The 24,762-nt window shown below is 47.4% G+C and overlaps 71 non-coding genes across 71 annotated transcripts; all 71 read left to right on the forward strand.

Annotated features, from left to right (window-relative positions):
- The first annotated feature begins 175 nt into the window (after nt 1-175).
- On the forward strand, nt 176-294 carry LOC145139910 (5S ribosomal RNA). Its single transcript, XR_013722031.1, has one exon. It is a non-coding gene; the product is annotated as a 5S ribosomal RNA (ribosomal RNA).
- A 230-nt stretch (nt 295-524) lies between these two features.
- Nucleotides 525-643, forward strand: LOC145146411 (5S ribosomal RNA). Its single transcript, XR_013727357.1, has one exon. It is a non-coding gene; the product is annotated as a 5S ribosomal RNA (ribosomal RNA).
- A 229-nt stretch (nt 644-872) lies between these two features.
- Nucleotides 873-991, forward strand: LOC145133910 (5S ribosomal RNA). The gene has a single exon (XR_013718817.1). It is a non-coding gene; the product is annotated as a 5S ribosomal RNA (ribosomal RNA).
- Nucleotides 992-1,222: 231 nt separating this feature from the next.
- On the forward strand, nt 1,223-1,341 carry LOC145143630 (5S ribosomal RNA). Its single transcript, XR_013724660.1, has one exon. It is a non-coding gene; the product is annotated as a 5S ribosomal RNA (ribosomal RNA).
- A 231-nt stretch (nt 1,342-1,572) lies between these two features.
- On the forward strand, nt 1,573-1,691 carry LOC145153639 (5S ribosomal RNA). The gene has a single exon (XR_013734137.1). It is a non-coding gene; the product is annotated as a 5S ribosomal RNA (ribosomal RNA).
- A 229-nt stretch (nt 1,692-1,920) lies between these two features.
- Nucleotides 1,921-2,039, forward strand: LOC145144509 (5S ribosomal RNA). The gene has a single exon (XR_013725518.1). It is a non-coding gene; the product is annotated as a 5S ribosomal RNA (ribosomal RNA).
- A 231-nt stretch (nt 2,040-2,270) lies between these two features.
- Nucleotides 2,271-2,389, forward strand: LOC145143631 (5S ribosomal RNA). The gene has a single exon (XR_013724661.1). It is a non-coding gene; the product is annotated as a 5S ribosomal RNA (ribosomal RNA).
- A 230-nt stretch (nt 2,390-2,619) lies between these two features.
- LOC145145957 (5S ribosomal RNA) lies at nt 2,620-2,738 on the forward strand. Its single transcript, XR_013726907.1, has one exon. It is a non-coding gene; the product is annotated as a 5S ribosomal RNA (ribosomal RNA).
- Nucleotides 2,739-2,966: 228 nt separating this feature from the next.
- Nucleotides 2,967-3,085, forward strand: LOC145147281 (5S ribosomal RNA). Its single transcript, XR_013728187.1, has one exon. It is a non-coding gene; the product is annotated as a 5S ribosomal RNA (ribosomal RNA).
- Nucleotides 3,086-3,316: 231 nt separating this feature from the next.
- On the forward strand, nt 3,317-3,435 carry LOC145139916 (5S ribosomal RNA). Its single transcript, XR_013722034.1, has one exon. It is a non-coding gene; the product is annotated as a 5S ribosomal RNA (ribosomal RNA).
- A 231-nt stretch (nt 3,436-3,666) lies between these two features.
- On the forward strand, nt 3,667-3,785 carry LOC145146412 (5S ribosomal RNA). Its single transcript, XR_013727358.1, has one exon. It is a non-coding gene; the product is annotated as a 5S ribosomal RNA (ribosomal RNA).
- A 230-nt stretch (nt 3,786-4,015) lies between these two features.
- LOC145155381 (5S ribosomal RNA) lies at nt 4,016-4,134 on the forward strand. Its single transcript, XR_013735825.1, has one exon. It is a non-coding gene; the product is annotated as a 5S ribosomal RNA (ribosomal RNA).
- Nucleotides 4,135-4,365: 231 nt separating this feature from the next.
- LOC145153775 (5S ribosomal RNA) lies at nt 4,366-4,484 on the forward strand. The gene has a single exon (XR_013734265.1). It is a non-coding gene; the product is annotated as a 5S ribosomal RNA (ribosomal RNA).
- Nucleotides 4,485-4,716: 232 nt separating this feature from the next.
- On the forward strand, nt 4,717-4,835 carry LOC145144510 (5S ribosomal RNA). Its single transcript, XR_013725519.1, has one exon. It is a non-coding gene; the product is annotated as a 5S ribosomal RNA (ribosomal RNA).
- A 231-nt stretch (nt 4,836-5,066) lies between these two features.
- LOC145143633 (5S ribosomal RNA) lies at nt 5,067-5,185 on the forward strand. Its single transcript, XR_013724663.1, has one exon. It is a non-coding gene; the product is annotated as a 5S ribosomal RNA (ribosomal RNA).
- A 231-nt stretch (nt 5,186-5,416) lies between these two features.
- LOC145139920 (5S ribosomal RNA) lies at nt 5,417-5,535 on the forward strand. Its single transcript, XR_013722036.1, has one exon. It is a non-coding gene; the product is annotated as a 5S ribosomal RNA (ribosomal RNA).
- Nucleotides 5,536-5,764: 229 nt separating this feature from the next.
- On the forward strand, nt 5,765-5,883 carry LOC145139369 (5S ribosomal RNA). The gene has a single exon (XR_013721892.1). It is a non-coding gene; the product is annotated as a 5S ribosomal RNA (ribosomal RNA).
- Nucleotides 5,884-6,111: 228 nt separating this feature from the next.
- Nucleotides 6,112-6,230, forward strand: LOC145147479 (5S ribosomal RNA). Its single transcript, XR_013728381.1, has one exon. It is a non-coding gene; the product is annotated as a 5S ribosomal RNA (ribosomal RNA).
- A 231-nt stretch (nt 6,231-6,461) lies between these two features.
- On the forward strand, nt 6,462-6,580 carry LOC145154002 (5S ribosomal RNA). The gene has a single exon (XR_013734489.1). It is a non-coding gene; the product is annotated as a 5S ribosomal RNA (ribosomal RNA).
- A 231-nt stretch (nt 6,581-6,811) lies between these two features.
- LOC145155560 (5S ribosomal RNA) lies at nt 6,812-6,930 on the forward strand. Its single transcript, XR_013735994.1, has one exon. It is a non-coding gene; the product is annotated as a 5S ribosomal RNA (ribosomal RNA).
- A 230-nt stretch (nt 6,931-7,160) lies between these two features.
- LOC145143634 (5S ribosomal RNA) lies at nt 7,161-7,279 on the forward strand. Its single transcript, XR_013724664.1, has one exon. It is a non-coding gene; the product is annotated as a 5S ribosomal RNA (ribosomal RNA).
- Nucleotides 7,280-7,509: 230 nt separating this feature from the next.
- LOC145145211 (5S ribosomal RNA) lies at nt 7,510-7,628 on the forward strand. The gene has a single exon (XR_013726197.1). It is a non-coding gene; the product is annotated as a 5S ribosomal RNA (ribosomal RNA).
- A 227-nt stretch (nt 7,629-7,855) lies between these two features.
- LOC145147282 (5S ribosomal RNA) lies at nt 7,856-7,974 on the forward strand. Its single transcript, XR_013728188.1, has one exon. It is a non-coding gene; the product is annotated as a 5S ribosomal RNA (ribosomal RNA).
- Nucleotides 7,975-8,205: 231 nt separating this feature from the next.
- LOC145139922 (5S ribosomal RNA) lies at nt 8,206-8,324 on the forward strand. Its single transcript, XR_013722037.1, has one exon. It is a non-coding gene; the product is annotated as a 5S ribosomal RNA (ribosomal RNA).
- Nucleotides 8,325-8,555: 231 nt separating this feature from the next.
- Nucleotides 8,556-8,674, forward strand: LOC145148863 (5S ribosomal RNA). The gene has a single exon (XR_013729728.1). It is a non-coding gene; the product is annotated as a 5S ribosomal RNA (ribosomal RNA).
- A 229-nt stretch (nt 8,675-8,903) lies between these two features.
- Nucleotides 8,904-9,022, forward strand: LOC145155382 (5S ribosomal RNA). Its single transcript, XR_013735826.1, has one exon. It is a non-coding gene; the product is annotated as a 5S ribosomal RNA (ribosomal RNA).
- Nucleotides 9,023-9,251: 229 nt separating this feature from the next.
- On the forward strand, nt 9,252-9,370 carry LOC145136946 (5S ribosomal RNA). Its single transcript, XR_013720790.1, has one exon. It is a non-coding gene; the product is annotated as a 5S ribosomal RNA (ribosomal RNA).
- Nucleotides 9,371-9,600: 230 nt separating this feature from the next.
- Nucleotides 9,601-9,719, forward strand: LOC145143635 (5S ribosomal RNA). The gene has a single exon (XR_013724666.1). It is a non-coding gene; the product is annotated as a 5S ribosomal RNA (ribosomal RNA).
- Nucleotides 9,720-9,949: 230 nt separating this feature from the next.
- LOC145134219 (5S ribosomal RNA) lies at nt 9,950-10,068 on the forward strand. Its single transcript, XR_013719015.1, has one exon. It is a non-coding gene; the product is annotated as a 5S ribosomal RNA (ribosomal RNA).
- A 230-nt stretch (nt 10,069-10,298) lies between these two features.
- LOC145139926 (5S ribosomal RNA) lies at nt 10,299-10,417 on the forward strand. The gene has a single exon (XR_013722038.1). It is a non-coding gene; the product is annotated as a 5S ribosomal RNA (ribosomal RNA).
- Nucleotides 10,418-10,648: 231 nt separating this feature from the next.
- LOC145147339 (5S ribosomal RNA) lies at nt 10,649-10,767 on the forward strand. The gene has a single exon (XR_013728247.1). It is a non-coding gene; the product is annotated as a 5S ribosomal RNA (ribosomal RNA).
- A 230-nt stretch (nt 10,768-10,997) lies between these two features.
- LOC145155384 (5S ribosomal RNA) lies at nt 10,998-11,116 on the forward strand. Its single transcript, XR_013735828.1, has one exon. It is a non-coding gene; the product is annotated as a 5S ribosomal RNA (ribosomal RNA).
- Nucleotides 11,117-11,347: 231 nt separating this feature from the next.
- Nucleotides 11,348-11,466, forward strand: LOC145153777 (5S ribosomal RNA). The gene has a single exon (XR_013734267.1). It is a non-coding gene; the product is annotated as a 5S ribosomal RNA (ribosomal RNA).
- A 232-nt stretch (nt 11,467-11,698) lies between these two features.
- Nucleotides 11,699-11,817, forward strand: LOC145144511 (5S ribosomal RNA). The gene has a single exon (XR_013725520.1). It is a non-coding gene; the product is annotated as a 5S ribosomal RNA (ribosomal RNA).
- Nucleotides 11,818-12,047: 230 nt separating this feature from the next.
- Nucleotides 12,048-12,166, forward strand: LOC145143636 (5S ribosomal RNA). The gene has a single exon (XR_013724667.1). It is a non-coding gene; the product is annotated as a 5S ribosomal RNA (ribosomal RNA).
- Nucleotides 12,167-12,397: 231 nt separating this feature from the next.
- LOC145139931 (5S ribosomal RNA) lies at nt 12,398-12,516 on the forward strand. Its single transcript, XR_013722039.1, has one exon. It is a non-coding gene; the product is annotated as a 5S ribosomal RNA (ribosomal RNA).
- A 229-nt stretch (nt 12,517-12,745) lies between these two features.
- LOC145139375 (5S ribosomal RNA) lies at nt 12,746-12,864 on the forward strand. The gene has a single exon (XR_013721893.1). It is a non-coding gene; the product is annotated as a 5S ribosomal RNA (ribosomal RNA).
- Nucleotides 12,865-13,092: 228 nt separating this feature from the next.
- On the forward strand, nt 13,093-13,211 carry LOC145147480 (5S ribosomal RNA). The gene has a single exon (XR_013728382.1). It is a non-coding gene; the product is annotated as a 5S ribosomal RNA (ribosomal RNA).
- A 231-nt stretch (nt 13,212-13,442) lies between these two features.
- LOC145154003 (5S ribosomal RNA) lies at nt 13,443-13,561 on the forward strand. The gene has a single exon (XR_013734490.1). It is a non-coding gene; the product is annotated as a 5S ribosomal RNA (ribosomal RNA).
- Nucleotides 13,562-13,792: 231 nt separating this feature from the next.
- Nucleotides 13,793-13,911, forward strand: LOC145155561 (5S ribosomal RNA). Its single transcript, XR_013735995.1, has one exon. It is a non-coding gene; the product is annotated as a 5S ribosomal RNA (ribosomal RNA).
- A 230-nt stretch (nt 13,912-14,141) lies between these two features.
- Nucleotides 14,142-14,260, forward strand: LOC145143637 (5S ribosomal RNA). Its single transcript, XR_013724668.1, has one exon. It is a non-coding gene; the product is annotated as a 5S ribosomal RNA (ribosomal RNA).
- Nucleotides 14,261-14,490: 230 nt separating this feature from the next.
- On the forward strand, nt 14,491-14,609 carry LOC145145212 (5S ribosomal RNA). The gene has a single exon (XR_013726198.1). It is a non-coding gene; the product is annotated as a 5S ribosomal RNA (ribosomal RNA).
- A 227-nt stretch (nt 14,610-14,836) lies between these two features.
- LOC145143638 (5S ribosomal RNA) lies at nt 14,837-14,955 on the forward strand. The gene has a single exon (XR_013724669.1). It is a non-coding gene; the product is annotated as a 5S ribosomal RNA (ribosomal RNA).
- A 231-nt stretch (nt 14,956-15,186) lies between these two features.
- Nucleotides 15,187-15,305, forward strand: LOC145139938 (5S ribosomal RNA). Its single transcript, XR_013722041.1, has one exon. It is a non-coding gene; the product is annotated as a 5S ribosomal RNA (ribosomal RNA).
- Nucleotides 15,306-15,536: 231 nt separating this feature from the next.
- On the forward strand, nt 15,537-15,655 carry LOC145148864 (5S ribosomal RNA). The gene has a single exon (XR_013729729.1). It is a non-coding gene; the product is annotated as a 5S ribosomal RNA (ribosomal RNA).
- Nucleotides 15,656-15,884: 229 nt separating this feature from the next.
- On the forward strand, nt 15,885-16,003 carry LOC145155385 (5S ribosomal RNA). Its single transcript, XR_013735829.1, has one exon. It is a non-coding gene; the product is annotated as a 5S ribosomal RNA (ribosomal RNA).
- Nucleotides 16,004-16,232: 229 nt separating this feature from the next.
- LOC145136949 (5S ribosomal RNA) lies at nt 16,233-16,351 on the forward strand. Its single transcript, XR_013720804.1, has one exon. It is a non-coding gene; the product is annotated as a 5S ribosomal RNA (ribosomal RNA).
- A 230-nt stretch (nt 16,352-16,581) lies between these two features.
- LOC145144512 (5S ribosomal RNA) lies at nt 16,582-16,700 on the forward strand. The gene has a single exon (XR_013725521.1). It is a non-coding gene; the product is annotated as a 5S ribosomal RNA (ribosomal RNA).
- Nucleotides 16,701-16,930: 230 nt separating this feature from the next.
- LOC145143639 (5S ribosomal RNA) lies at nt 16,931-17,049 on the forward strand. The gene has a single exon (XR_013724670.1). It is a non-coding gene; the product is annotated as a 5S ribosomal RNA (ribosomal RNA).
- A 231-nt stretch (nt 17,050-17,280) lies between these two features.
- LOC145139941 (5S ribosomal RNA) lies at nt 17,281-17,399 on the forward strand. Its single transcript, XR_013722042.1, has one exon. It is a non-coding gene; the product is annotated as a 5S ribosomal RNA (ribosomal RNA).
- Nucleotides 17,400-17,628: 229 nt separating this feature from the next.
- Nucleotides 17,629-17,747, forward strand: LOC145139378 (5S ribosomal RNA). Its single transcript, XR_013721894.1, has one exon. It is a non-coding gene; the product is annotated as a 5S ribosomal RNA (ribosomal RNA).
- Nucleotides 17,748-17,976: 229 nt separating this feature from the next.
- LOC145147481 (5S ribosomal RNA) lies at nt 17,977-18,095 on the forward strand. Its single transcript, XR_013728383.1, has one exon. It is a non-coding gene; the product is annotated as a 5S ribosomal RNA (ribosomal RNA).
- Nucleotides 18,096-18,326: 231 nt separating this feature from the next.
- LOC145154004 (5S ribosomal RNA) lies at nt 18,327-18,445 on the forward strand. The gene has a single exon (XR_013734491.1). It is a non-coding gene; the product is annotated as a 5S ribosomal RNA (ribosomal RNA).
- A 232-nt stretch (nt 18,446-18,677) lies between these two features.
- Nucleotides 18,678-18,796, forward strand: LOC145155563 (5S ribosomal RNA). Its single transcript, XR_013735997.1, has one exon. It is a non-coding gene; the product is annotated as a 5S ribosomal RNA (ribosomal RNA).
- Nucleotides 18,797-19,025: 229 nt separating this feature from the next.
- Nucleotides 19,026-19,144, forward strand: LOC145143641 (5S ribosomal RNA). The gene has a single exon (XR_013724671.1). It is a non-coding gene; the product is annotated as a 5S ribosomal RNA (ribosomal RNA).
- Nucleotides 19,145-19,374: 230 nt separating this feature from the next.
- On the forward strand, nt 19,375-19,493 carry LOC145145213 (5S ribosomal RNA). The gene has a single exon (XR_013726199.1). It is a non-coding gene; the product is annotated as a 5S ribosomal RNA (ribosomal RNA).
- Nucleotides 19,494-19,720: 227 nt separating this feature from the next.
- On the forward strand, nt 19,721-19,839 carry LOC145143642 (5S ribosomal RNA). Its single transcript, XR_013724672.1, has one exon. It is a non-coding gene; the product is annotated as a 5S ribosomal RNA (ribosomal RNA).
- Nucleotides 19,840-20,070: 231 nt separating this feature from the next.
- LOC145139945 (5S ribosomal RNA) lies at nt 20,071-20,189 on the forward strand. The gene has a single exon (XR_013722043.1). It is a non-coding gene; the product is annotated as a 5S ribosomal RNA (ribosomal RNA).
- Nucleotides 20,190-20,420: 231 nt separating this feature from the next.
- LOC145148865 (5S ribosomal RNA) lies at nt 20,421-20,539 on the forward strand. The gene has a single exon (XR_013729730.1). It is a non-coding gene; the product is annotated as a 5S ribosomal RNA (ribosomal RNA).
- A 229-nt stretch (nt 20,540-20,768) lies between these two features.
- On the forward strand, nt 20,769-20,887 carry LOC145155386 (5S ribosomal RNA). Its single transcript, XR_013735830.1, has one exon. It is a non-coding gene; the product is annotated as a 5S ribosomal RNA (ribosomal RNA).
- Nucleotides 20,888-21,117: 230 nt separating this feature from the next.
- On the forward strand, nt 21,118-21,236 carry LOC145136953 (5S ribosomal RNA). The gene has a single exon (XR_013720805.1). It is a non-coding gene; the product is annotated as a 5S ribosomal RNA (ribosomal RNA).
- A 230-nt stretch (nt 21,237-21,466) lies between these two features.
- On the forward strand, nt 21,467-21,585 carry LOC145147052 (5S ribosomal RNA). Its single transcript, XR_013727968.1, has one exon. It is a non-coding gene; the product is annotated as a 5S ribosomal RNA (ribosomal RNA).
- Nucleotides 21,586-21,816: 231 nt separating this feature from the next.
- Nucleotides 21,817-21,935, forward strand: LOC145143643 (5S ribosomal RNA). Its single transcript, XR_013724673.1, has one exon. It is a non-coding gene; the product is annotated as a 5S ribosomal RNA (ribosomal RNA).
- A 225-nt stretch (nt 21,936-22,160) lies between these two features.
- LOC145139950 (5S ribosomal RNA) lies at nt 22,161-22,279 on the forward strand. Its single transcript, XR_013722044.1, has one exon. It is a non-coding gene; the product is annotated as a 5S ribosomal RNA (ribosomal RNA).
- Nucleotides 22,280-22,507: 228 nt separating this feature from the next.
- LOC145154353 (5S ribosomal RNA) lies at nt 22,508-22,626 on the forward strand. The gene has a single exon (XR_013734828.1). It is a non-coding gene; the product is annotated as a 5S ribosomal RNA (ribosomal RNA).
- A 229-nt stretch (nt 22,627-22,855) lies between these two features.
- LOC145147429 (5S ribosomal RNA) lies at nt 22,856-22,974 on the forward strand. Its single transcript, XR_013728333.1, has one exon. It is a non-coding gene; the product is annotated as a 5S ribosomal RNA (ribosomal RNA).
- A 233-nt stretch (nt 22,975-23,207) lies between these two features.
- On the forward strand, nt 23,208-23,326 carry LOC145143645 (5S ribosomal RNA). The gene has a single exon (XR_013724675.1). It is a non-coding gene; the product is annotated as a 5S ribosomal RNA (ribosomal RNA).
- A 230-nt stretch (nt 23,327-23,556) lies between these two features.
- LOC145139952 (5S ribosomal RNA) lies at nt 23,557-23,675 on the forward strand. The gene has a single exon (XR_013722045.1). It is a non-coding gene; the product is annotated as a 5S ribosomal RNA (ribosomal RNA).
- A 229-nt stretch (nt 23,676-23,904) lies between these two features.
- LOC145150012 (5S ribosomal RNA) lies at nt 23,905-24,023 on the forward strand. The gene has a single exon (XR_013730843.1). It is a non-coding gene; the product is annotated as a 5S ribosomal RNA (ribosomal RNA).
- A 229-nt stretch (nt 24,024-24,252) lies between these two features.
- Nucleotides 24,253-24,371, forward strand: LOC145149141 (5S ribosomal RNA). Its single transcript, XR_013729998.1, has one exon. It is a non-coding gene; the product is annotated as a 5S ribosomal RNA (ribosomal RNA).
- Nucleotides 24,372-24,602: 231 nt separating this feature from the next.
- LOC145154005 (5S ribosomal RNA) lies at nt 24,603-24,721 on the forward strand. The gene has a single exon (XR_013734492.1). It is a non-coding gene; the product is annotated as a 5S ribosomal RNA (ribosomal RNA).
- Nucleotides 24,722-24,762: the final 41 nt, after the last annotated feature.

Below are 24,762 nucleotides of genomic sequence, written 5' to 3' on the forward strand. Positions count from 1 at the left end.
TTTTTGTTTCTTTCTTGCTGTTTCTATGCTCGGGTGGCCTCCGCTTCATTGTTGATGGTTTTCGTATTTTTGGAACGGAGCCGATCGGTCACGTGGGTCCCACGCCTCGCGTACGAAAACAAAGGAGGTTCTGCGTCTTTTAAGACATAAAAGCAATAAGCATGGATAGTATTTCGGGTGCGATCATACCAGCAGTAATGCACCGGATCCCATCAGAACTCCGCAGTTAAGCGTGCTTGGGCGAGAGTAGTACTAGGATGGGTGACCCCCTGGGAAGTCCTCGTGTTGCACCCCCCTTTTCGTTGCCCGTTTGCGTTTTTTTTAGATTTTACGTGCTGTTTTTTTTTTGTTTTTGTTTCTTTCTTGCTGTTTCTATGCTCGGGTGGCCTCCGCTTCATGGTTCATGGTTTTCGTATTTTTGCAACGGAGCCGATCGGTCACGTGGGTCCCACGCCTCGCGTACGAAAACAAAGGAGGTTCTGCGTCTTTTAAGACATAAAAGCAATAAGCATGGATAGTATTTCGGGTGCGATCATACCAGCAGTAATGCACCGGATCCCATCAGAACTCCGCAGGTAAGCGTGCTTGGGCGAGAGTAGTACTAGGATGGGTGACCCCCTGGGAAGTCCTCGTGTTGCACCCCCCTTTTTCGTTGCCCGTTTGCGTTTTTTTAGATTTTACGTGCGGTTTTTTTTTGTTTTTTTTTCTTTCTTGCTATTTCTATGCTCGGCTGGCCTCCGCTTCATGGTTCATGGTTTTCGTATTTTTGGAACGGAGCCGATCGGTCACGTGGGTCCCACGCCTCGCTTACGAAAACAAAGGAGGTTCTGCGTCTTTTAAGACATAAAAGCAATAAGCATGGATAGTATTTCGGGTGCGATCATACCAGCACTAATGCACCGGATCCCATCAGAACTCCGCAGTTAAGCGTGCTTGGGCGAGAGTAGTACTAGGATGGGTGACCGCCTGGGAAGTCCTCGTGTTGCACCACCCTTTTTCGTTGCCCGTTTGCGTTTTTTTAGATTTTACGTGCGGTTTTTTTTTTGTTTTTTTTTTCTTTCTTGCTATTTCTATGCTCGGGTGGCCTCCGCTTCATGGTTCATGGTTTTCGTATTTTTGCAACGGAGCCGATCGGTCACGTGGGTCCCACGCCTCGCTTACGAAAACAAAGGAGGTTCTGCGTCTTTTAAAACATAAAAGCAATAAGCATGGATAGTATTTCGGGTGCGATCATACCAGCACTAATGCACCGGATCCCATCAGAACTCCGCAGTTATGCGTGCTTGGGCGAGAGTAGTACTAGGATGGGTGACCCCCTGGGAAGTCCTCGTGTTGCACCCCCCTTTTTCGTTGCCCGTTTGCGTTTTTTTTAGATTTTACGTGCTGTTTTTTTTTTGTTTTTGTTTCTTTCTTGCTGTTTCTATGCTCGGGTGGCCTCCGCTTCATTGTTGATGGTTTTCGTATTTTTGGAACGGAGCCGATCGGTCACGTGGGTCCCACGCCTCGCGTACGAAAACAAAGGAGGTTCTGCGTCTTTTAAAACATAAAAGCAATAAGCATGGATAGTATTTCGGGTGCGATCATACCAGCACTAATGCACCGGATCCCATTAGAACTCCGCAGTTAAGCGTGCTTGGGCGAGAGTAGTACTAGGATGGGTGACCCCCTGGGAAGTCCTCGTGTTGCACCCCCCTTTTTCGTTGCCCGTTTGCGTTTTTTTAGATTTTACGTGCGGTTTTTTTTTGTTTTTTTTTCTTTCTTGCTATTTCTATGCTCGGGTGGCCTCCGCTTCATGGTTCATGGTTTTCGTATTTTTGGAACGGAGCCGATCGGTCTCGTGGGTCCCACGCCTCGCGTACGAAAACAAAGGAGGTTCTGCGTCTTTTAAGACATAAAAGCAATAAGCATGGATAATATTTCGGGTGCGATCATACCGGCACTAATGCACCGGATCCCATCAGAAGTCCGCAGTTAAGCGTGCTTGGGCGAGAGTAGTACTAGGATGGGTGACCCCCTGGGAAGTCCTCGTGTTGCACCCCTTTTTTCGTTACCCGTTTGCGTTTTTTTAGATTTTACGTGCGGTTTTTTTTTTTGTTTTTTTTTTCTTTCTTGCTATTTCTATGCTCGGGTGGCCTCCGCTTCATGGTTCATGGTTTTCGTATTTTTGGAACGGAGCCGATCGGTCTCGTGGGTCCCACGCCTCGCGTACGAAAACAAAGGAGGTTCTGCGTCTTTTAAGACATAAAAGCAATAAGCATGGATAGTATTTCGGGTGCGATCATACCAGCACTAATGCACCGGATCCCATCAGAACTCCGCAGTTATGCGTGCTTGGGCGAGAGTAGTACTAGGATGGGTGACCCCCTGGGAAGTCCTCGTGTTGCACCCCCCTTTTTCGTTGCCCGTTTGCGTTTTTTTTAGATTTTACGTGCTGTTTTTTTTTGTTTTTGTTTCTTTCTTGCTGTTTCTATGCTCGGGTGGCCTCCGCTTCATGGTTGATGGTTTTCGTATTTTTGGAACGGAGCCGATCGGTCATGTGGGTCCCACGCCTCGCGTACGAAAACAAAGGAGGTTCTGCGTCTTTTAAGACATAAAAGCAATAAGCATGGATAGTATTTCGGGTGCGATCATACCAGCAGTAATGCACCGGATCCCATCAGAACTCCGCAGTTAAGCGTGCTTGGGCGAGAGCAGTACTAGGATGGGTGACCCCTTGGGAAGTCCTCGTGTTGCACCCCCCTTTTTCGTTGCCCGTTTGCGTTTTTTTAGATTTTACGTGCGGTTTTTTTTGTTTTTTTTTCTTTCTTGCTATTTCTATGCTCGGGTGGCCTCCGCTTCATGGTTCATGGTTTTCGTATTTTTGCAACGGAGCCGATCGGTCACGTGGGTCCCACGCCTCGCGTACGAAAACAAAGGAGGTTCTGCGTCTTTTAAGATATAAAAGCAATAAGCATGGATAGTATTTCGGGTGCGATCATACCAGCACTAATGCACCGGATCCCATCAGAACTCCGCAGTTATGCGTACTTGGGCGAGAGTAGTACTAGGATGGGTGACCCCCTGGGAAGTCCTCGTGTTGCACCCCCCTTTTTCGTTGCCCGTTTGCGTTTTGTTTAGATTTTACGTGCTGTTTTTTTTTTGTTTTTGTTTCTTTCTTGCTGTTTCTATGCTCGGGTGGCCTCCGCTTCATGGTTGATGGTTTTCGTATTTTTGGAACGGAGCCGATCGGTCACGTGGGTCCCACGCCTCGCGTACGAAAACAAAGGAGGTTCTGCGTCTTTTAAGACATAAAAGCAATAAGCATGGATAGTATTTCGGGTGCGATCATACCAGCAGTAATGCACCGGATCCCATCAGAACTCCGCAGTTAAGCGTGCTTGGGCGAGAGTAGTACTAGGATGGGTGACCCCCTGGGAAGTCCTCGTGTTGCACCCCCCTTTTTCGTTGCCCGTTTGCGTTTTTTTTAGATTTTACGTGCTGTTTTTTTTTTGTTTTTGTTTCTTTCTTGCTGTTTCTATGCTCGGGTGGCCTCCGCTTCATGGTTGATGGTTTTCGTAGTTTTGGAACGGAGTCGATCGGTCACGTGGGTCCCACGCCTCGCGTACGAAAACAAAGGAGGTTCTGCGTCTTTTAAGACATAAAAGCAATAAGCATGGATAGTATTTCGGGTGCGATCATACCAGCAGTAATGCACCGGATCCCATCAGAACTCCGCAGGTAAGCGTGCTTGGGCGAGAGTAGTACTAGGATGGGTGACCCCCTGGGAAGTCCTCGTGTTGCACCCCCCTTTTTCGTTGCCCGTTTGCGTTTTTTTAGATTTTACGTGCGGTTTTTTTTTGTTTTTTTTTTCTTTCTTGCTATTTCTATGCTCGGGTGGCCTCCGCTTCATGGTTCATGGTTTTCGTATTTTTGGAAAGGAGCCGATCGGTCACGTGTGTCCCACGCCTCGCTTACGAAAACAAAGGAGGTTCTGCGTCTTTTAAGACATAAAAGCAATAAGCATGGATAGTATTTCGGGTGCGATCATACCAGCACTAATGCACCGGATCCCATCAGAACTCCGCAGTTAAGCGTGCTTGGGCGAGAGTAGTACTAGGATGGGTGACCGCCTGGGAAGTTCTCGTGTTGCACCACCCTTTTTCGTTGCCCGTTTGCGTTTTTTTAGATTTTACGTGCGGTTTTTTTTTTGTTTTTTTTTTCTTTCTTGCTATTTCTATGCTCGGGTGGCCTCCGCTTCATGGTTCATGGTTTTCGTATTTTTGCAACGGAGCCGATCGGTCACGTGGGTCCCACGCCTCGCTTACGAAAACAAAGGAGGTTCTGCGTCTTTTAAAACATAAAAGCAATAAGCATGGATAGTATTTCGGGTGCGATCATACCAGCACTAATGCACCGGATCCCATCAGAACTCCGCAGTTAAGCGTGCTTGGGCGAGAGTAGTACTAGGATGGGTGACCCTCTGGGAAGTCCTCGTGTTGCACCCCCCTTTTTCGTTGCCCGTTTGCGTTTTTTTAGATTTTACGTGCGGTTTTTTTTTTTGTTTTTTTTTTCTTTCTTGCTATTTCTATGCTCGGGTGGCCTCCGCTTCATGGTTCATGGTTTTCGTATTTTTGGAACGGAGCCGATCGGTCTCGTGGGTCCCACGCCTCGCGTACGAAAACAAAGGAGGTTCTGCGTCTTTTAAGACATAAAAGCAATAAGCATGGATAATATTTCGGGTGCGATCATACCGGCACTAATGCACCGGATCCCATCAGAAGTCCGCAGTTAAGCGTGCTTGGGCGAGAGTAGTACTAGGATGGGTGACCCCCTGGGAAGTCCTCGTGTTGCACCCCTTTTTTCGTTACCCGTTTGCGTTTTTTTAGATTTTACGTGCGGTTTTTTTTTTTGTTTTTTTTTTCTTTCTTGCTATTTCTATGCTCGGGTGGCCTCCGCTTCATGGTTCATGGTTTTCGTATTTTTGGAACGGAGCCGATCGGTCTCGTGGGTCCCACGCCTCGCGTACGAAAACAAAGGAGGTTCTGCGTCTTTTAAGACATAAAAGCAATAAGCATGGATAGTATTTCGGGTGCGATCATACCAGCACTAATGCACCGGATCCCATCAGAACTCCGCAGTTATGCGTGCTTGGGCGAGAGTAGTACTAGGATGGGTGACCCCCTGGGAAGTCCTCGTGTTGCACCCCCCTTTTTCGTTGCCCGTTTGCGTTTTTTTTAGATTTTACGTGCTGTTTTTTTTTTGTTTTTGTTTCTTTCTTGCTGTTTCTATGCTCGGGTGGCCTCCGCTTCATGGTTGATGGTTTTCCTATTTTTGGAACGGAGCCGATCGGTCATGTGGGTCCCACGCCTCGCGTACGAAAACAAAGGAGGTTCTGCGTCTTTTAAGACATAAAAGCAATAAGCATGGATAGTATTTCGGGTGCGATCATACCAGCAGTAATGCACCGGATCCCATCAGAACTCCGCAGTTAAGCGTGCTTGGGCGAGAGTAGTACTAGGATGGGTGACCCCCTGGGAAGTCCTCGTGTTGCACCCCCCTTTTTCGTTGCCCGTTTGCGTTTTTTTAGATTTTACGTGCGGTTTTTTTTGTTTTTTTTTTCTTTCTTGCTATTTCTATGCTCGGGTGGCCTCCGCTTCATGGTTCATGGTTTTCGTATTTTTGCAACGGAGCCGATCGGTCACGTGGGTCCCACGCCTCGCGTACGAAAACAAAGGAGGTTCTGCGTCTTTTAAGACATAAAAGCAATAAGCATGGATAGTATTTTGGGTGCGATCATACCAGCACTAATGCACCGGATCCCATCAGAACTCCGCAGTTAAGCGTGCTTGGGCGAGAGTACTACTAGGATGGGTGACCCCCTGGGAAGTCCTCGTGTTGCACCCCCTTTTTCGTTGCCTCTTTTCGTTTTTTTTAGATTTTACGTGCGGTTTTTTTTTGTTTTTTTTCTTTCTTGCTATTTCTATGCTCGGGTGGCCTCCGCTTCATGGTTCATGGTTTTCGTATTTTTGGAACGGAGCCGATCGGTCACGTGGGTCCCACGCCTCGCTTACGAAAACAAAGGAGGTTCTGCGTCTTTTAAGACATAAAAGCAATAAGCATGGATAGTATTTCGGGTGCGATCATACCAGCACTAATGCACCGGATCCCATCAGAACTCCGCAGTTAAGCGTGCTTGTGCGAGAGTAGTACTAGGATGGGTGACCCCCTGGGAAGTCCTCGTGTTGCACCACCCTTTTTCGTTGCCCGTTTGCGTTTTTTTAGATTTTACGTGCGGTTTTTTTTTTGTTTTTTTTTTCTTTCTTGCTATTTCTATGCTCGGGTGGCCTCCGCTTCATGGTTCATGGTTTTCGTATTTTTGCAAGGGAGCCGATCGGTCACGTGGGTCCCACGCCTCGCGTACGAAAACAAAGGATGTTCTGCGTCTTTTAAGACATAAAAGCAATAAGCATGGATAGTATTTCGGGTGTGATCATACCAGCACTAATGCACCGGATCCCATCAGAACTCCGCAGTTAAGCGTGCTTGGGCGAGAGTAGTACTAGGATGGGTGACCCCCTGGGAAGTCCTCGTGTTGCACCCCCCTTTTTCGTTGCCTGTTTGCGTTTTTTTTTAGATTTTACGTGCGGTTTTTTTTTGTTTTTTTTTCTTTCTTGCTATTTCTATGCTCGGGTGGCCTCCGCTTCATGGTTCATGGTTTTCGTATTTTTGGAACGGAGCCGATCGGTCACGTGGGTCCCACGCCTCGCTTACGAAAACAAAGGAGGTTCTGCGTCTTTTAAGACATAAAAGCAATAAGCATGGATAGTATTTCGGGTGCGATCATACCAGCACTAATGCACCGGATCCCATCAGAACTCCGCAGTTAAGCGTGCTTGGGCGAGAGTAGTACTAGGATGGGTGATCCCCTGGGAAGTCCTCGTGTTGCACCCCTTTTTTCGTTACCCGTTTGCGTTTTTTTAGATTTTACGTGCGGTTTTTTTTTTGTTTTTTTTTTCTTTCTTGCTATTTCTATGCTCGGGTGGCCTCCGCTTCATGGTTCATGGTTTTCGTATTTTTGGAACGGAACCGATCGGTCTCGTGGGTCCCACGCCTCGCGTACGAAAACAAAGGAGGTTCTGCGTCTTTTAAGACATAAAAGCAATAAGCATGGATAGTATTTCGGGTGCGATCATACCAGCACTAATGCACCGGATCCCATCAGAACTCCGCAGTTATGCGTGCTTGGGCGAGAGTAGTACTAGGATGGGTGACCCCCTGGGAAGTCCTCGTGTTGCACCCCCCTTTTTCGTTGCCCGTTTGCGTTTTTTTTAGATTTTACGTGCTGTTTTTTTTTGTTTTTGTTTCTTTCTTGCTGTTTCTATGCTCGGGTGGCCTCCGCTTCATGGTTGATGGTTTTCGTATTTTTGGAACGGAGCCGATCGGTCACGTGGGTCCCACGCCTCGCGTACGAAAACAAAGGAGGTTCTGCGTCTTTTAAGACATAAAAGCAATAAGCATGGATAGTATTTCGGGTGCGATCATACCAGCAGTAATGCACCGGATCCCATCAGAACTCCGCAGTTAAGCGTGCTTGGGCGAGAGCAGTACTAGGATGGGTGACCCCCTGGGAAGTCCTCGTGTTGCACCCCCCTTTTTCGTTGCCCGTTTGCGTTTTTTTAGATTTTACGTGCGGTTTTTTTTGTTTTTTTTCTTTCTTGCTATTTCTATGCTCGGGTGGCCTCCGCTTCATGGTTCATGGTTTTCGTATTTTTGCAACGGAGCCGATCGGTCACGTGGGTCCCACGCCTCGCGTACGAAAACAAAGGAGGTTCTGCGTCTTTTAAGATATAAAAGCAATAAGCATGGATAGTATTTCGGGTGCGATCATACCAGCACTAATGCACCGGATCCCATCAGAACTCCGCAGTTATGCGTACTTGGGCGAGAGTAGTACTAGGATGGGTGACCCCCTGGGAAGTCCTCGTGTTGCACCCCCCTTTTTCGTTGCCCGTTTGCGTTTTGTTTAGATTTTACGTGCTGTTTTTTTTTTGTTTTTGTTTCTTTCTTGCTGTTTCTATGCTCGGGTGGCCTCCGCTTCATGGTTGATGGTTTTCGTATTTTTGGAACGGAGCCGATCGGTCACGTGGGTCCCACGCCTCGCGTACGAAAACAAAGGAGGTTCTGCGTCTTTTAAGACATAAAAGCAATAAGCATGGATAGTATTTCGGGTGCGATCATACCAGCAGTAATGCACCGGATCCCATCAGAACTCCGCAGTTAAGCGTGCTTGGGCGAGAGTAGTACTAGGATGGGTGACCCCCTGGGAAGTCCTCGTGTTGCACCCCCCTTTTTCGTTGCCCGTTTGCGTTTTTTTTAGATTTTACGTGCTGTTTTTTTTTTGTTTTTGTTTCTTTCTTGCTGTTTCTATGCTCGGGTGGCCTCCGCTTCATGGTTGATGGTTTTCGTATTTTTGGAACGGAGTCGATCGGTCACGTGGGTCCCACGCCTCGCGTACGAAAACAAAGGAGGTTCTGCGTCTTTTAAGACATAAAAGCAATAAGCATGGATAGTATTTCGGGTGCGATCATACCAGCAGTAATGCACCGGATCCCATCAGAACTCCGCAGGTAAGCGTGCTTGGGCGAGAGTAGTACTAGGATAGGTGACCCCCTGGGAAGTCCTCGTGTTGCACCCCTCTTTTTCGTTGCCCGTTTGCGTTTTTTTAGATTTTACGTGCGGTTTTTTTTTGTTTTTTTTTCTTTCTTGCTATTTCTATGCTCGGGTGGCCTCCGCTTCATGGTTCATGGTTTTCGTATTTTTGGAACGGAGCCGATCGGTCACGTGGGTCCCACGCCTCGCTTACGAAAACAAAGGAGGTTCTGCGTCTTTTAAGACATAAAAGCAATAAGCATGGATAGTATTTCGGGTGCGATCATACCAGCACTAATGCACCGGATCCCATCAGAACTCCGCAGTTAAGCGTGCTTGGGCGAGAGTAGTACTAGGATGGGTGACCGCCTGGGAAGTTCTCGTGTTGCACCACCCTTTTTCGTTGCCCGTTTGCGTTTTTTTAGATTTTACGTGCGTTTTTTTTTTGTTTTTTTTTCTTTCTTGCTATTTCTATGCTCGGGTGGCCTCCGCTTCATGGTTCATGGTTTTCGTATTTTTGCAACGGAGCCGATCGGTCACGTGGGTCCCACGCCTCGCTTACGAAAACAAAGGAGGTTCTGCGTCTTTTAAAACATAAAAGCAATAAGCATGGATAGTATTTCGGGTGCGATCATACCAGCACTAATGCACCGGATCCCATCAGAACTCCGCAGTTAAGCGTGCTTGGGCGAGAGTAGTACTAGGATGGGTGACCCCCTGGGAAGTCCTCGTGTTGCACCGCCCTTTTTCGTTGCCCGTTTGCGTTTTTTTAGATTTTACGTGCGGTTTTTTTTTTGTTTTTTTTTCTTTCTTGCTATTTCTATGCTCGGGTGGCCTCCGCTTCATGGTTCATGGTTTTCGTATTTTTGGAACGGAGCCGATCGGTCTCGTGGGTCCCACGCCTCGCGTACGAAAACAAAGGAGGTTCTGCGTCTTTTAAGACATAAAAGCAATAAGCATGGATAGTATTTCGGGTGCGATCATACCAGCACTAATGCACCGGATCCCATCAGAACTCCGCAGTTATGCGTGCTTGGGCGAGAGTAGTACTAGGATGGGTGACCCCCTGGGAAGTCCTCGTGTTGCACCCCCCTTTTTCGTTGCCCGTTTGCGTTTTTTTAGATTTTACGTGCGGTTTTTTTTTGTTTTTTTTTTCTTTCTTGCTATTTCTATGCTCGGGTGGCCTCCGCTTCATGGTTCATGGTTTTCGTATTTTTGGAAAGGAGCCGATCGGTCACGTGTGTCCCACGCCTCGCTTACGAAAACAAAGGAGGTTCTGCGTCTTTTAAGACATAAAAGCAATAAGCATGGATAGTATTTCGGGTGCGATCATACCAGCACTAATGCACCGGATCCCATCAGAACTCCGCAGTTAAGCGTGCTTGGGCGAGAGTAGTACTAGGATGGGTGACCCCCTGGGAAGTCCTCGTGTTGCACCACCCTTTTTCGTTGCCCGTTTGCGTTTTTTTAGATTTTACGTGCTGTTTTTTTTTTGTTTTTGTTTCTTTCTTGCTGTTTCTATGCTCGGGTGGCCTCCGCTTCATGGTTGATGGTTTTCGTATTTTTGGAACGGAGCCGATCGGTCATGTGGGTCCCACGCCTCGCTTACGAAAACAAAGGAGGTTCTGCGTCTTTTAAGACATAAAAGCAATAAGCATGGATAGTATTTCGGGTGCGATCATACCAGCAGTAATGCACCGGATCCCATCAGAACTCCGCAGTTAAGCGTGCTTGGGCGAGAGTAGTACTAGGATGGGTGACCCCCTGGGAAGTCCTCGTGTTGCACCCCCCTTTTTCGTTGCCCGTTTGCGTTTTTTTTAGATTTTACGTGCTGTTTTTTTTTTGTTTTTGTTTCTTTCTTGCTGTTTCTATGCTCGGGTGGCCTCCGCTTCATGGTTCATGGTTTTCGTATTTTTGGAACGGAGTCGATCGGTCACGTGGGTCCCACGCCTCGCGTACGAAAACAAAGGAGGTTCTGCGTCTTTTAAGACATAAAAGCAATAAGCATGGATAGTATTTCGGGTGCGATCATACCGGCACTAATGCACCGGATCCCATCAGAAGTCCGCAGGTAAGCGTGCTTGGGCGAGAGTAGTACTAGGATGGGTGACCCCCTGGGAAGTCCTCGTGTTGCACCCCCCTTTTTCGTTGCCCGTTTGCGTTTTTTTAGATTTTACGTGCGGTTTTTTTTTGTTTTTTTTTTCTTTCTTGCTATTTCTATGCTCGGGTGGCCTCCGCTTCATGGTTCATGGTTTTCGTATTTTTGGAAAGGAGCCGATCGGTCACGTGTGTCCCACGCCTCGCTTACGAAAACAAAGGAGGTTCTGCGTCTTTTAAGACATAAAAGCAATAAGCATGGATAGTATTTCGGGTGCGATCATACCAGCACTAATGCACCGGATCCCATCAGAACTCCGCAGTTAAGCGTGCTTGGGCGAGAGTAGTACTAGGATGGGTGACCGCCTGGGAAGTTCTCGTGTTGCACCACCCTTTTTCGTTGCCCGTTTGCGTTTTTTTAGATTTTACGTGCGGTTTTTTTTTTGTTTTTTTTTTCTTTCTTGCTATTTCTATGCTCGGGTGGCCTCCGCTTCATGGTTCATGGTTTTCGTATTTTTGCAACGGAGCCGATCGGTCACGTGGGTCCCACGCCTCGCTTACGAAAACAAAGGAGGTTCTGCGTCTTTTAAAACATAAAAGCAATAAGCATGGATAGTATTTCGGGTGCGATCATACCAGCACTAATGCACCGGATCCCATCAGAACTCCGCAGTTAAGCGTGCTTGGGCGAGAGTAGTACTAGGATGGGTGACCCTCTGGGAAGTCCTCGTGTTGCACCCCCCTTTTTCGTTGCCCGTTTGCGTTTTTTTAGATTTTACGTGCGGTTTTTTTTTTTGTTTTTTTTTTCTTTCTTGCTATTTCTATGCTCGGGTGGCCTCCGCTTCATGGTTCATGGTTTTCGTATTTTTGGAACGGAGCCGATCGGTCTCGTGGGTCCCACGCCTCGCGTACGAAAACAAAGGAGGTTCTGCGTCTTTTAAGACATAAAAGCAATAAGCATGGATAATATTTCGGGTGCGATCATACCGGCACTAATGCACCGGATCCCATCAGAAGTCCGCAGTTAAGCGTGCTTGGGCGAGAGTAGTACTAGGATGGGTGACCCCCTGGGAAGTCCTCGTGTTGCACCCCTTTTTTCGTTACCCGTTTGCGTTTTTTTAGATTTTACGTGCGGTTTTTTTTTTGTTTTTTTTTTCTTTCTTGCTATTTCTATGCTCGGGTGGCCTCCGCTTCATGGTTCATGGTTTTCGTATTTTTGGAACGGAGCCGATCGGTCTCGTGGGTCCCACGCCTCGCGTACGAAAACAAAGGAGGTTCTGCGTCTTTTAAGACATAAAAGCAATAAGCATGGATAGTATTTCGGGTGCGATCATACCAGCACTAATGCACCGGATCCCATCAGAACTCCGCAGTTATGCGTGCTTGGGCGAGAGTAGTACTAGGATGGGTGACCCCCTGGGAAGTCCTCGTGTTGCACCCCCCTTTTTCGTTGCCCGTTTGCGTTTTTTTTAGATTTTACGTGCTGTTTTTTTTTTGTTTTTGTTTCTTTCTTGCTGTTTCTATGCTCGGGTGGCCTCCGCTTCATGGTTGATGGTTTTCCTATTTTTGGAACGGAGCCGATCGGTCATGTGGGTCCCACGCCTCGCGTACGAAAACAAAGGAGGTTCTGCGTCTTTTAAGACATAAAAGCAATAAGCATGGATAGTATTTCGGGTGCGATCATACCAGCAGTAATGCACCGGATCCCATCAGAACTCCGCAGTTAAGCGTGCTTGGGCGAGAGTAGTACTAGGATGGGTGACCCCCTGGGAAGTCCTCGTGTTGCACCCCCCTTTTTCGTTGCCCGTTTGCGTTTTTTTAGATTTTACGTGCGGTTTTTTTTGTTTTTTTTTTCTTTCTTGCTATTTCTATGCTCGGGTGGCCTCCGCTTCATGGTTCATGGTTTTCGTATTTTTGCAACGGAGCCGATCGGTCACGTGGGTCCCACGCCTCGCGTACGAAAACAAAGGAGGTTCTGCGTCTTTTAAGACATAAAAGCAATAAGCATGGATAGTATTTTGGGTGCGATCATACCAGCACTAATGCACCGGATCCCATCAGAACTCCGCAGTTAAGCGTGCTTGGGCGAGAGTACTACTAGGATGGGTGACCCCCTGGGAAGTCCTCGTGTTGCACCCCCTTTTTCGTTGCCTCTTTTCGTTTTTTTTAGATTTTACGTGCGGTTTTTTTTTGTTTTTTTTCTTTCTTGCTATTTCTATGCTCGGGTGGCCTCCGCTTCATGGTTCATGGTTTTCGTATTTTTGGAACGGAGCCGATCGGTCACGTGGGTCCCACGCCTCGCTTACGAAAACAAAGGAGGTTCTGCGTCTTTTAAGACATAAAAGCAATAAGCATGGATAGTATTTCGGGTGCGATCATACCAGCACTAATGCACCGGATCCCATCAGAACTCCGCAGTTAAGCGTGCTTGTGCGAGAGTAGTACTAGGATGGGTGACCCCCTGGGAAGTCCTCGTGTTGCACCACCCTTTTTCGTTGCCCGTTTGCGTTTTTTTAGATTTTACGTGCGGTTTTTTTTTTGTTTTTTTTTTCTTTCTTGCTATTTCTATGCTCGGGTGGCCTCCGCTTCATGGTTCATGGTTTTCGTATTTTTGCAAGGGAGCCGATCGGTCACGTGGGTCCCACGCCTCGCGTACGAAAACAAAGGATGTTCTGCGTCTTTTAAGACATAAAAGCAATAAGCATGGATAGTATTTCGGGTGTGATCATACCAGCACTAATGCACCGGATCCCATCAGAACTCCGCAGTTAAGCGTGCTTGGGCGAGAGTAGTACTAGGATGGGTGACCCCCTGGGAAGTCCTCGTGTTGCACCCCCCTTTTTCGTTGCCTGTTTGCGTTTTTTTTTAGATTTTACGTGCGGTTTTTTTTTGTTTTTTTTTCTTTCTTGCTATTTCTATGCTCGGGTGGCCTCCGCTTCATGGTTCATGGTTTTCGTATTTTTGGAACGGAGCCGATCGGTCACGTGGGTCCCACGCCTCGCTTACGAAAACAAAGGAGGTTCTGCGTCTTTTAAGACATAAAAGCAATAAGCATGGATAGTATTTCGGGTGCGATCATACCAGCACTAATGCACCGGATCCCATCAGAACTCCGCAGTTAAGCGTGCTTGGGCGAGAGTAGTACTAGGATGGGTGATCCCCTGGGAAGTCCTCGTGTTGCACCCCTTTTTTCGTTACCCGTTTGCGTTTTTTTAGATTTTACGTGCGGTTTTTTTTTTGTTTTTTTTTTCTTTCTTGCTATTTCTATGCTCGGGTGGCCTCCGCTTCATGGTTCATGGTTTTCGTATTTTTGGAACGGAACCGATCGGTCTCGTGGGTCCCACGCCTCGCGTACGAAAACAAAGGAGGTTCTGCGTCTTTTAAGACATAAAAGCAATAAGCATGGATAGTATTTCGGGTGCGATCATACCAGCACTAATGCACCGGATCCCATCAGAACTCCGCAGTTATGCGTGCTTGGGCGAGAGTAGTACTAGGATGGGTGACCCCCTGGGAAGTCCTCGTGTTGCACCCCCCTTTTTCGTTGCCCGTTTGCGTTTTTTTTAGATTTTACGTGCTGTTTTTTTTTGTTTTTGTTTCTTTCTTGCTGTTTCTATGCTCGGGTGGCCTCCGCTTCATGGTTGATGGTTTTCGTATTTTTGGAACGGAGCCGATCGGTCACGTGGGTCCCACGCCTCGCGTACGAAAACAAAGGAGGTTCTGCGTCTTTTAAGACATAAAAGCAATAAGCATGGATAGTATTTCGGGTGCGATCATACCAGCAGTAATGCACCGGATCCCATCAGAACTCCGCAGTTAAGCGTGCTTGGGCGAGAGCAGTACTAGGATGGGTGACCCCCTGGGAAGTCCTCGTGTTGCACCCCCCTTTTTCGTTGCCCGTTTGCGTTTTTTTAGATTTTACGTGCGGTTTTTTTTGTTTTTTTTCTTTCTTGCTATTTCTATGCTCGGGTGGCCTCCGCTTCATGGTTCATGGTTTTCGTATTTTTGCAACGGAGCCGATCGGTCACGTGGGTCCCACGCCTCGCGTACGAAAACAAAGGAGGTTCTGCGTCTTTTAAGATATAAAAGCAATAAGCATGGATAGTATTTCGGGTGCGATCATACCAGCACTAATGCACCGGATCCCATCAGAACTCCGCAGTTATGCGTGCTTGGGCGAGAGTAGTACTAGGATGGGTGACCCCCTGGGAAGTCCTCGTGTTGCACCCCCCTTTTTCGTTGCCCGTTTGCGTTTTGTTTAGATTTTACGTGCTGTTTTTTTTTTGTTTTTGTTTCTTTCTTGCTGTTTCTATGCTCGGGTGGCCTCCGCTTCATGGTTGATGGTTTTCGTATTTTTGGAACGGAGCCGATCGGTCACGTGGGTCCCACGCCTCGCGTACGAAAACAAAGGAGGTTCTGCGTCTTTTAAGACATAAAAGCAATAAGCATGGATAGTATTTCGGGTGCGATCATACCAGCAGTAATGCACCGGATCCCATCAGAACTCCGCAGTTAAGCGTGCTTGGGCGAGAGTAGTACTAGGATGGGTGACCCCCTGGGAAGTCCTCGTGTTGCACCCCCCTTTTTCGTTGCCCGTTTGCGTTTTTTTTAGATTTTACGTGCTGTTTTTTTTTTGTTTTTGTTTCTTTCTTGCTGTTTCTATGCTCGGGTGGCCTCCGCTTCATGGTTGATGGTTTTCGTATTTTTGGAACGGAGTCGATCGGTCACGTGGGTCCCACGCCTCGCGTACGAAAACAAAGGAGGTTCTGCGTCTTTTAAGACATAAAAGCAATAAGCATGGATAGTATTTCGGGTGCGATCATACCAGCAGTAATGCACCGGATCCCATCAGAACTCCGCAGGTAAGCGTGCTTGGGCGAGAGTAGTACTAGGATAGGTGACCCCCTGGGAAGTCCTCGTGTTGCACCCCTCTTTTTCGTTGCCCGTTTGCGTTTTTTTAGATTTTACGTGCGGTTTTTTTTTGTTTTTTTTTCTTTCTTGCTATTTCTATGCTCGGGTGGCCTCCGCTTCATGGTTCATGGTTTTCGTATTTTTGGAACGGAGCCGATCGGTCACGTGGGTCCCACGCCTCGCTTACGAAAACAAAGGAGGTTCTGCGTCTTTTAAGACATAAAAGCAATAAGCATGGATAGTATTTCGGGTGCGATCATACCAGCACTAATGCACCGGATCCCATCAGAACTCCGCAGTTAAGCGTGCTTGGGCGAGAGTAGTACTAGGATGGGTGACCGCCTGGGAAGTTCTCGTGTTGCACCACCCTTTTTCGTTGCCCGTTTGCGTTTTTTTAGATTTTACGTGCGTTTTTTTTTTGTTTTTTTTTCTTTCTTGCTATTTCTATGCTCGGGTGGCCTCCGCTTCATGGTTCATGGTTTTCGTATTTTTGCAACGGAGCCGATCGGTCACGTGGGTCCCACGCCTCGCTTACGAAAACAAAGGAGGTTCTGCGTCTTTTAAAACATAAAAGCAATAAGCATGGATAGTATTTCGGGTGCGATCATACCAGCACTAATGCACCGGATCCCATCAGAACTCCGCAGTTAAGCGTGCTTGGGCGAGAGTAGTACTAGGATGGGTGACCCCCTGGGAAGTCCTCGTGTTGCACCGCCCTTTTTCGTTGCCCGTTTGCGTTTTTTTAGATTTTACGTGCGGTTTTTTTTTTGTTTTTTTTTCTTTCTTGCTATTTCTATGCTCGGGTGGCCTCCGCTTCATGGTTCATGGTTTTCGTATTTTTGGAACGGAGCCGATCGGTCTCGTGGGTCCCACGCCTCGCGTACGAAAACAAAGGAGGTTCTGCGTCTTTTAAGACATAAAAGCAATAAGCATGGATAATATTTCGGGTGCGATCATACCGGCACTAATGCACCGGATCCCATCAGAAGTCCGCAGTTAAGCGTGCTTGGGCGAGAGTAGTACTAGGATGGGTGACCCCCTGGGAAGTCCTCGTGTTGCACCCCTTTTTTCGTTACCCGTTTGCGTTTTTTTAGATTTTACGTGCGGTTTTTTTTTTGTTTTTTTTTTCTTTCTTGCTATTTCTATGCTCGGGTGGCCTCCGCTTCATGGTTCATGGTTTTCGTATTTTTGGAACCGAGCCGATCGGTCTCGTGGGTCCCACGCCTCGCGTACGAAAACAAAGGAGGTTCTGCGTCTTTTAAGACATAAAAGCAATAAGCATGGATAGTATTTCGGGTGCGATCATACCAGCACTAATGCACCGGATCCCATCAGAACTCCGCAGTTATGCGTGCTTGGGCGAGAGTAGTACTAGGATGGGTGACCCCCTGGGAAGTCCTCGTGTTGCACCCCCCTTTTTCGTTGCCCGTTTGCGTTTTTTTTAGATTTTACGTGCTGTTTTTTTTTTGTTTTTGTTTCTTTCTTGCTGTTTCTATGCTCGGGTGGCCTCCGCTTCATGGTTGATGGTTTTCGTATTTTTGGAACGGAGCCGATCGGTCATGTGGGTCCCACGCCTCGCGTACGAAAACAAAGGAGGTTCTGCGTCTTTTAAGACATAAAAGCAATAAGCATGGATAGTATTTCGGGTGCGATCATACCAGCAGTAATGCACCGGATCCCATCAGAACTCCGCAGTTAAGCGTGCTTGGGCGAGAGTAGTACTAGGATGGGTGACCCCCTGGGAAGTCCTCGTGTTGCACCCCCCTTTTTCGTTGCCCGTTTGCGTTTTTTTAGATTTTACGTGCGGTTTTTTTTGTTTTTTTTTTCTTTCTTGCTATTTCTATGCTCGGGTGGCCTCCGCTTCATGGTTCATGGTTTTCGTATTTTTGCAACGGAGCCGATCGGTCACGTGGGTCCCACGCCTCGCGTACGAAAACAAAGGAGGTTCTGCGTCTTTTAAGACATAAAAGCAATAAGCATGGATAGTATTTTGGGTGCGATCATACCAGCACTAATGCACCGGATCCCATCAGAACTCCGCAGTTAAGCGTGCTTGGGCGAGAGTACTACTAGGATGGGTGACCCCCTGGGAAGTCCTCGTGTTGCACCCCCCTTTTTCGTTGCCTCTTTTCGTTTTTTTTAGATTTTACGTGCGGTTTTTTTTTGTTTTTTTTCTTTCTTGCTATTTCTATGCTCGGGTGGCCTCCGCTTCATGGTTCATGGTTTTCGTATTTTTGGAACGGAGCCGATCGGTCACGTGGGTCCCACGCCTCGCTTACGAAAACAAAGGAGGTTCTGCGTCTTTTAAGACATAAAAGCAATAAGCATGGATAGTATTTCGGGTGCGATCATACCAGCACTAATGCACCGGATCCCATCAGAACTCCGCAGTTAAGCGTGCTTGTGCGAGAGTAGTACTAGGATGGGTGACCCCCTGGGAAGTCCTCGTGTTGCACCACCCTTTTTCGTTGCCCGTTTGCGTTTTTTTAGATTTTACGTGCGGTTTTTTTTTTGTTTTTTTTTTCTTTCTTGCTATTTCTATGCTCGGGTGGCCTCCGCTTCATGGTTCATGGTTTTCGTATTTTTGCAAGGGAGCCGATCGGTCACGTGGGTCCCACGCCTCGCGTACGAAAACAAAGGATGTTCTGCGTCTTTTAAGACATAAAAGCAATAAGCATGGATAGTATTTCGGGTGTGATCATACCAGCACTAATGCACCGGATCCCATCAGAACTCCGCAGTTAAGCGTGCTTGGGCGAGAGTAGTACTAGGATGGGTGACCCCCTGGGAAGTCCTCGTGTTGCACCCCCCTTTTTCGTTGCCTGTTTGCGTTTTTTTTTAGATTTTACGTGCGGTTTTTTTTTGTTTTTTTTTTCTTTCTTGCTATTTCTATGCTCGGGTGGCCTCCGCTTCATGGTTCATGGTTTTCGTATTTTTGGAACGGAGCCGATCGGTCACGTGGGTCCCACGCCTCGCTTACGAAAACAAAGGAGGTTCTGCGTCTTTTAAGACATAAAAGCAATAAGCATGGATAGTATTTCGGGTGCGATCATACCAGCACTAATGCACCGGATCCCATCAGAACTCCGCAGTTAAGCGTGCTTGGGCGAGAGTAGTACTAGGATGGGTGATCCCCTGGGAAGTCCTCGTGTTGCACCCCTTTTTTCGTTACCCGTTTGCGTTTTTTTAGATTTTACGTGCGGTTTTTTTTTTGTTTTTTTTTCTTTCTTGCTATTTCTATGCTCGGGTGGCCTCCGCTTCATGGTTCATGGTTTTCGTATTTTTGGAACGGAACCGATCGGTCTCGTGGGTCCCACGCCTCGCGTACGAAAACAAAGGAGGTTCTGCGTCTTTTAAGACATAAAAGCAATAAGCATGGATAGTATTTCGGGTGCGATCATACCAGCACTAATGCACCGGATCCCATCAGAACTCCGCAGTTATGCGTGCTTGGGCGAGAGTAGTACTAGGATGGGTGACCCCCTGGGAAGTCCTCGTGTTGCACCCCCCTTTTTCGTTGCCCGTTTGCGTTTTTTTTAGATTTTACGTGCTGTTTTTTTTTGTTTTTGTTTCTTTCTTGCTGTTTCTATGCTCGGGTGGCCTCCGCTTCATGGTTGATGGTTTTCGTATTTTTGGAACGGAGCCGATCGGTCACGTGGGTCCCACGCCTCGCGTACGAAAACAAAGGAGGTTCTGCGTCTTTTAAGACATAAAAGCAATAAGCATGGATAGTATTTCGGGTGCGATCATACCAGCAGTAATGCACCGGATCCCATCAGAACTCCGCAGTTAAGCGTGCTTGGGCGAGAGCAGTACTAGGATGGGTGACCCCCTGGGAAGTCCTCGTGTTGCACCCCCCTTTTTCGTTGCCCGTTTGCGTTTTTTTAGATTTTACGTGCGGTTTTTTTTGTTTTTTTTCTTTCTTGCTATTTCTATGATCGGGTGGCCTCCGCTTCATGGTTCATGGTTTTCGTATTTTTGCAACGGAGCCGATCGGTCACGTGGGTCCCACACCTCGCGTACGAAAACAAAGGAGGTTCTGCGTCTTTTAAGATATAAAAGCAATAAGCATGGATAGTATTTCGGGTGCGATCATACCAGCACTAATGCACCGGATCCCATCAGAACTCCGCAGTTATGCGTGCTTGGGCGAGAGTAGTACTAGGATGGGTGACCCCCTGGGAAGTCCTCGTGTTGCACCCCCCTTTTTCGTTGCCCGTTTGCGTTTTGTTTAGATTTTACGTGCTGTTTTTTTTTTGTTTTTGTTTCTTTCTTGCTGTTTCTATGCTCGGGTGGCCTCCGCTTCATGGTTGATGGTTTTCGTATTTTTGGAACGGAGCCGATCGGTCACGTGGGTCCCACGCCTCGCGTACGAAAACAAAGGAGGTTCTGCGTCTTTTAAGACATAAAAGCAATAAGCATGGATAGTATTTCGGGTGCGATCATACCAGCAGTAATGCACCGGATCCCATCAGAACTCCGCAGTTAAGCGTGCTTGGGCGAGAGTAGTACTAGGATGGGTGACCCCCTGGGAAGTCCTCGTGTTGCACCCCCCTTTTTCGTTGCCCGTTTGCGTTTTTTTTAGATTTTACGTGCTGTTTTTTTTTTGTTTTTGTTTCTTTCTTGCTGTTTCTATGCTCGGGTGGCCTCCGCTTCATGGTTGATGGTTTTCGTATTTTTGGAACGGAGTCGATCGGTCACGTGGGTCCCACGCCTCGCGTACGAAAACAAAGGAGGTTCTGCGTCTTTTAAGACATAAAAGCAATAAGCATGGATAGTATTTCGGGTGCGATCATACCAGCAGTAATGCACCGGATCCCATCAGAACTCCGCAGGTAAGCGTGCTTGGGCGAGAGTAGTACTAGGATAGGTGACCCCCTGGGAAGTCCTCGTGTTGCACCCCCCTTTTTCGTTGCCCGTTTGCGTTTTTTTAGATTTTACGTGCGGTTTTTTTTTGTTTTTTTTTCTTTCTTGCTATTTCTATGCTCGGGTGGCCTCCGCTTCATGGTTCATGGTTTTCGTATTTTTGGAACGGAGCCGATCGGTCACGTGGGTCCCACGCCTCGCTTACGAAAACAAAGGAGGTTCTGCGTCTTTTAAGACATAAAAGCAATAAGCATGGATAGTATTTCGGGTGCGATCATACCAGCACTAATGCACCGGATCCCATCAGAACTCCGCAGTTAAGCGTGCTTGGGCGAGAGTAGTACTAGGATGGGTGACCGCCTGGGAAGTTCTCGTGTTGCACCACCCTTTTTCGTTGCCCGTTTGCGTTTTTTTAGATTTTACGTGCGTTTTTTTTTTTGTTTTTTTTTCTTTCTTGCTATTTCTATGCTCGGGTGGCCTCCGCTTCATGGTTCATGGTTTTCGTATTTTTGCAACGGAGCCGATCGGTCACGTGGGTCCCACGCCTCGCTTACGAAAACAAAGGAGGTTCTGCGTCTTTTAAAACATAAAAGCAATAAGCATGGATAGTATTTTGGGTGCGATCATACCAGCACTAATGCACCGGATCCCATCAGAACTCCGCAGTTAAGCGTGCTTGGGCGAGAGTAGTACTAGGATGGGTGACCCCCTGGGAAGTCCTCGTGTTGCACCGCCCTTTTTCGTTGCCCGTTTGCGTTTTTTTAGATTTTACGTGCGGTTTTTTTTTTGTTTTTTTTTCTTTCTTGCTATTTCTATGCTCGGGTGGCCTCCGCTTCATGGTTCATGGTTTTCGTATTTTTGGAACGGAGCCGATCGGTCTCGTGGGTCCCACGCCTCGCGTACGAAAACAAAGGAGGTTCTGCGTCTTTTAAGACATAAAAGCAATAAGCATGGATAATATTTCGGGTGCGATCATATCGGCACTAATGCACCGGATCCCATCAGAAGTCCGCAGTTAAGCGTGCTTGGGCGAGAGTAGTACTAGGATGGGTGACCCCCTGGGAAGTCCTCGTGTTGCACCCCTTTTTTCGTTACCCGTTTGCGTTTTTTTAGATTTTACGTGCGGTTTTTTTTTTTGTTTTTTTTTTCTTTCTTGCTATTTCTATGCTCGGGTGGCCTCCGCTTCATGGTTCATGGTTTTCGTATTTTTGGAACGGAGCCGATCGGTCTCGTGGGTCCCACGCCTCGCGTACGAAAACAAAGGAGGTTCTGCGTCTTTTAAGACATAAAAGCAATAAGCATGGATAGTATTTCGGGTGCGATCATACCAGCACTAATGCACCGGATCCCATCAGAACTCCGCAGTTATGCGTGCTTGGGCGAGAGTAGTACTAGGATGGGTGACCCCCTGGGAAGTCCTCGTGTTGCACCCCCCTTTTTCGTTGCCCGTTTGCGTTTTTTTTAGATTTTACGTGCTGTTTTTTTTTGTTTTTGTTTCTTTCTTGCCTATGCTCGGGTGGCCTCCGCTTCATGGTTGATGGTTTTCGTATTTTTGGAACGGAGCCGATCGGTCACGTGGGTCCCACGCCTCGCGTACGAAAACAAAGGAGGTTCTGCGTCTTTTAAGACATAAAAGCAATAAGCATGGATAGTATTTCGGGTGCGATCATACCAGCAGTAATGCACCGGATCCCATCAGAACTCCGCAGTTAAGCGTGCTTGGGCGAGAGTAGTACTAGGATGGGTGACCCCCTGGGAAGTCCTCGTGTTGCACCCCCCTTTTTCGTTGCCCGTTTGCGTTTTTTTAGATTTTACGTGCGGTTTTTTTGTTTTTTTTTTCTTTCTTGCTATTTCTATGCTCGGGTGGCCTCCGCTTCATGGTTCATGGTTTTCGTATTTTTGCAACGGAGCCGATCGGTCAAGTGGGTCCCACGCCTCGCGTACGAAAACAAAGGAGGTTCTGCGTCTTTTAAGATATAAAAGCAATAAGCATGGATAGTATTTCGGGTGCGATCATACCAGCACTAATGCACCGGATCTCATCAGAACTCCGCAGTTAAGCGTGCTTGGGCGAGAGTAGTACTAGGATGGGTGACCCCCTGGGAAGTCCTCGTGTTGCACCCCCCTTTTTCGTTGCCTCTTTTCGTTTTTTTTAGATTTTACGTGCGGTTTTTTTTTGTTTTTTTTCTTTCTTGCTATTTCTATGCTCGGGTGGCCTCCGCTTCATGGTTCATGGTTTTCGTATTTTTGGAACGGAGCCGATCGGTCACGTGGGTCCCACGCCTCGCTTACGAAAACAAAGGAGGTTCTGCGTCTTTTAAGACATAAAAGCAATAAGCATGGATAGTATTTCGGGTGCGATCATACCAGCACTAATGCACCGGATCCCATCAGAATTCCGCAGTTAAGCGTGCTTGTGCGAGAGTAGTACTAGGATGGGTGACCCCCTGGGAAGTCCTCGTGTTGCACCCCTTTTTTCGTTACCCGTTTGCGTTTTTTTAGATTTTACGTGCGGTTTTTTTTTTTGTTTTTTTTTTTTCTTTCTTGCTATTTCTATGCTCGGGTGGCCTCCGCTTCATGGTTCATGGTTTTCGTATTTTTGGAACGGAGCCGATCGGTCTCGTGGGTCCCACGCCTCGCGTACGAAAACAAAGGAGGTTCTGCGTCTTTTAAGACATAAAAGCAATAAGCATGGATAGTATTTCGGGTGCGATCATACCAGCACTAATGCACCGGATCCCATCAGAACTCCGCAGTTATGCGTGCTTGGGCGAGAGTAGTACTAGGATGGGTGACCCCCTGGGAAGTCCTCGTGTTGCACCCCCCTTTTTCGTTGCCCGTTTGCGTTTTTTTTAGATTTTACGTGCTGTTTTTTTTTGTTTTTGTTTCTTTCTTGCTGTTTCTATGCTCGGGTGGCCTCCGCTTCATGGTTGATGGTTTTCGTATTTTTGGAACGGAGCCGATCGGTCACGTGGGTCCCACGCCTCACGTACGAAAACAAAGGAGGTTCTGCGTCTTTTAAGACATAAAAGCAATAAGCATGGATAGTATTTCGGGTGCGATCATACCAGCAGTAATGCACCGGATCCCATCAGAACTCCGCAGTTAAGCGTGCTTGGGCGAGAGTAGTACTAGGATGGGTGACCCCCTGGGAAGTCCTCGTGTTGCACCCCCCTTTTTCGTTGCCCGTTTGCGTTTTTTTAGATTTTACGTGCGGTTTTTTTTGTTTTTTTTTTCTTTCTTGCTATTTCTATGCTCGGGTGGCCTCCGCTTCATGGTTCATGGTTTTCGTATTTTTGCAACGGAGCCGATCGGTCACGTGGGTCCCACGCCTCGCGTACGAAAACAAAGGAGGTTCTGCGTCTTTTAAGATATAAAAGCAATAAGCATGGATAGTATTTCGGGTGCGATCATACCAGCACTAATGCATCGGATCCCATCAGAACAACGCAGTTAAGCGTGCTTGGGCGAGAGTAGTACTAGGATGGGTGACCCCCTGGGAAGTCCTCGTGTTGCACCCCCCTTTTTCGTTGCCTCTTTTCGTTTTTTTTAGATTTTACGTGCGGTTTTTTTTTGTTTTTTTTCTTTCTTGCTATTTCTATGCTCGGGTGGCCTCCGCTTCATGGTTCATGGTTTTCGTATTTTTGGAACGGAGCCGATCGGTCACGTGGGTCCCACGCCTCGCTTACGAAAACAAAGAAGGTTCTGCGTCTTTTAAGACATAAAAGCAATAAGCATGGATAGTATTTCGGGTGCGATCATACCAGCACTAATGCATCGGATCCCATCAGAACTCCGCAGTTAAGCGTGCTTGTGCGAGAGTAGTACTAGGATGGGTGACCCCCTGGGAAGTCCTCGTGTTGCACCACCCTTTTTCGTTGCCCGTTTGCGTTTTTTTAGATTTTACGTGCGGTTTTTTTTTTGTTTTTTTTTTCTTTCTTGCTATTTCTATGCTCGGGTGGCCTCCGCTTCATGGTTCATGGTTTTCGTATTTTTGCAACGGAGCCGATCGGTCATGTGGGTCCCACGCCTCGCGTACGAAAACAAAGGATGTTCTGCGTCTTTTAAGACATAAAAGCAATAAGCATGGATAGTATTTCGGGTGTGATCATACCAGCACTAATGCACCGGATCCCATCAGAACTCCGCAGTTAAGCGTGCTTGGGCGAGAGTAGTACTAGGATGGGTGACCCCCTGGGAAGTCCTCGTGTTGCACCCCCCTTTTTCGTTGCCTGTTTGCGTTTTTTTTAGATTTTACGT

The sequence above is a fragment of the Lactuca virosa genome, chromosome 1, assembly GCF_052849685.1.
Source record: "Lactuca virosa cultivar CGN04683 chromosome 1, Lactuca_virosa_CGN04683_v6, whole genome shotgun sequence".
NCBI classification, from domain to species: Eukaryota; Viridiplantae; Streptophyta; class Magnoliopsida; order Asterales; family Asteraceae; genus Lactuca; species Lactuca virosa.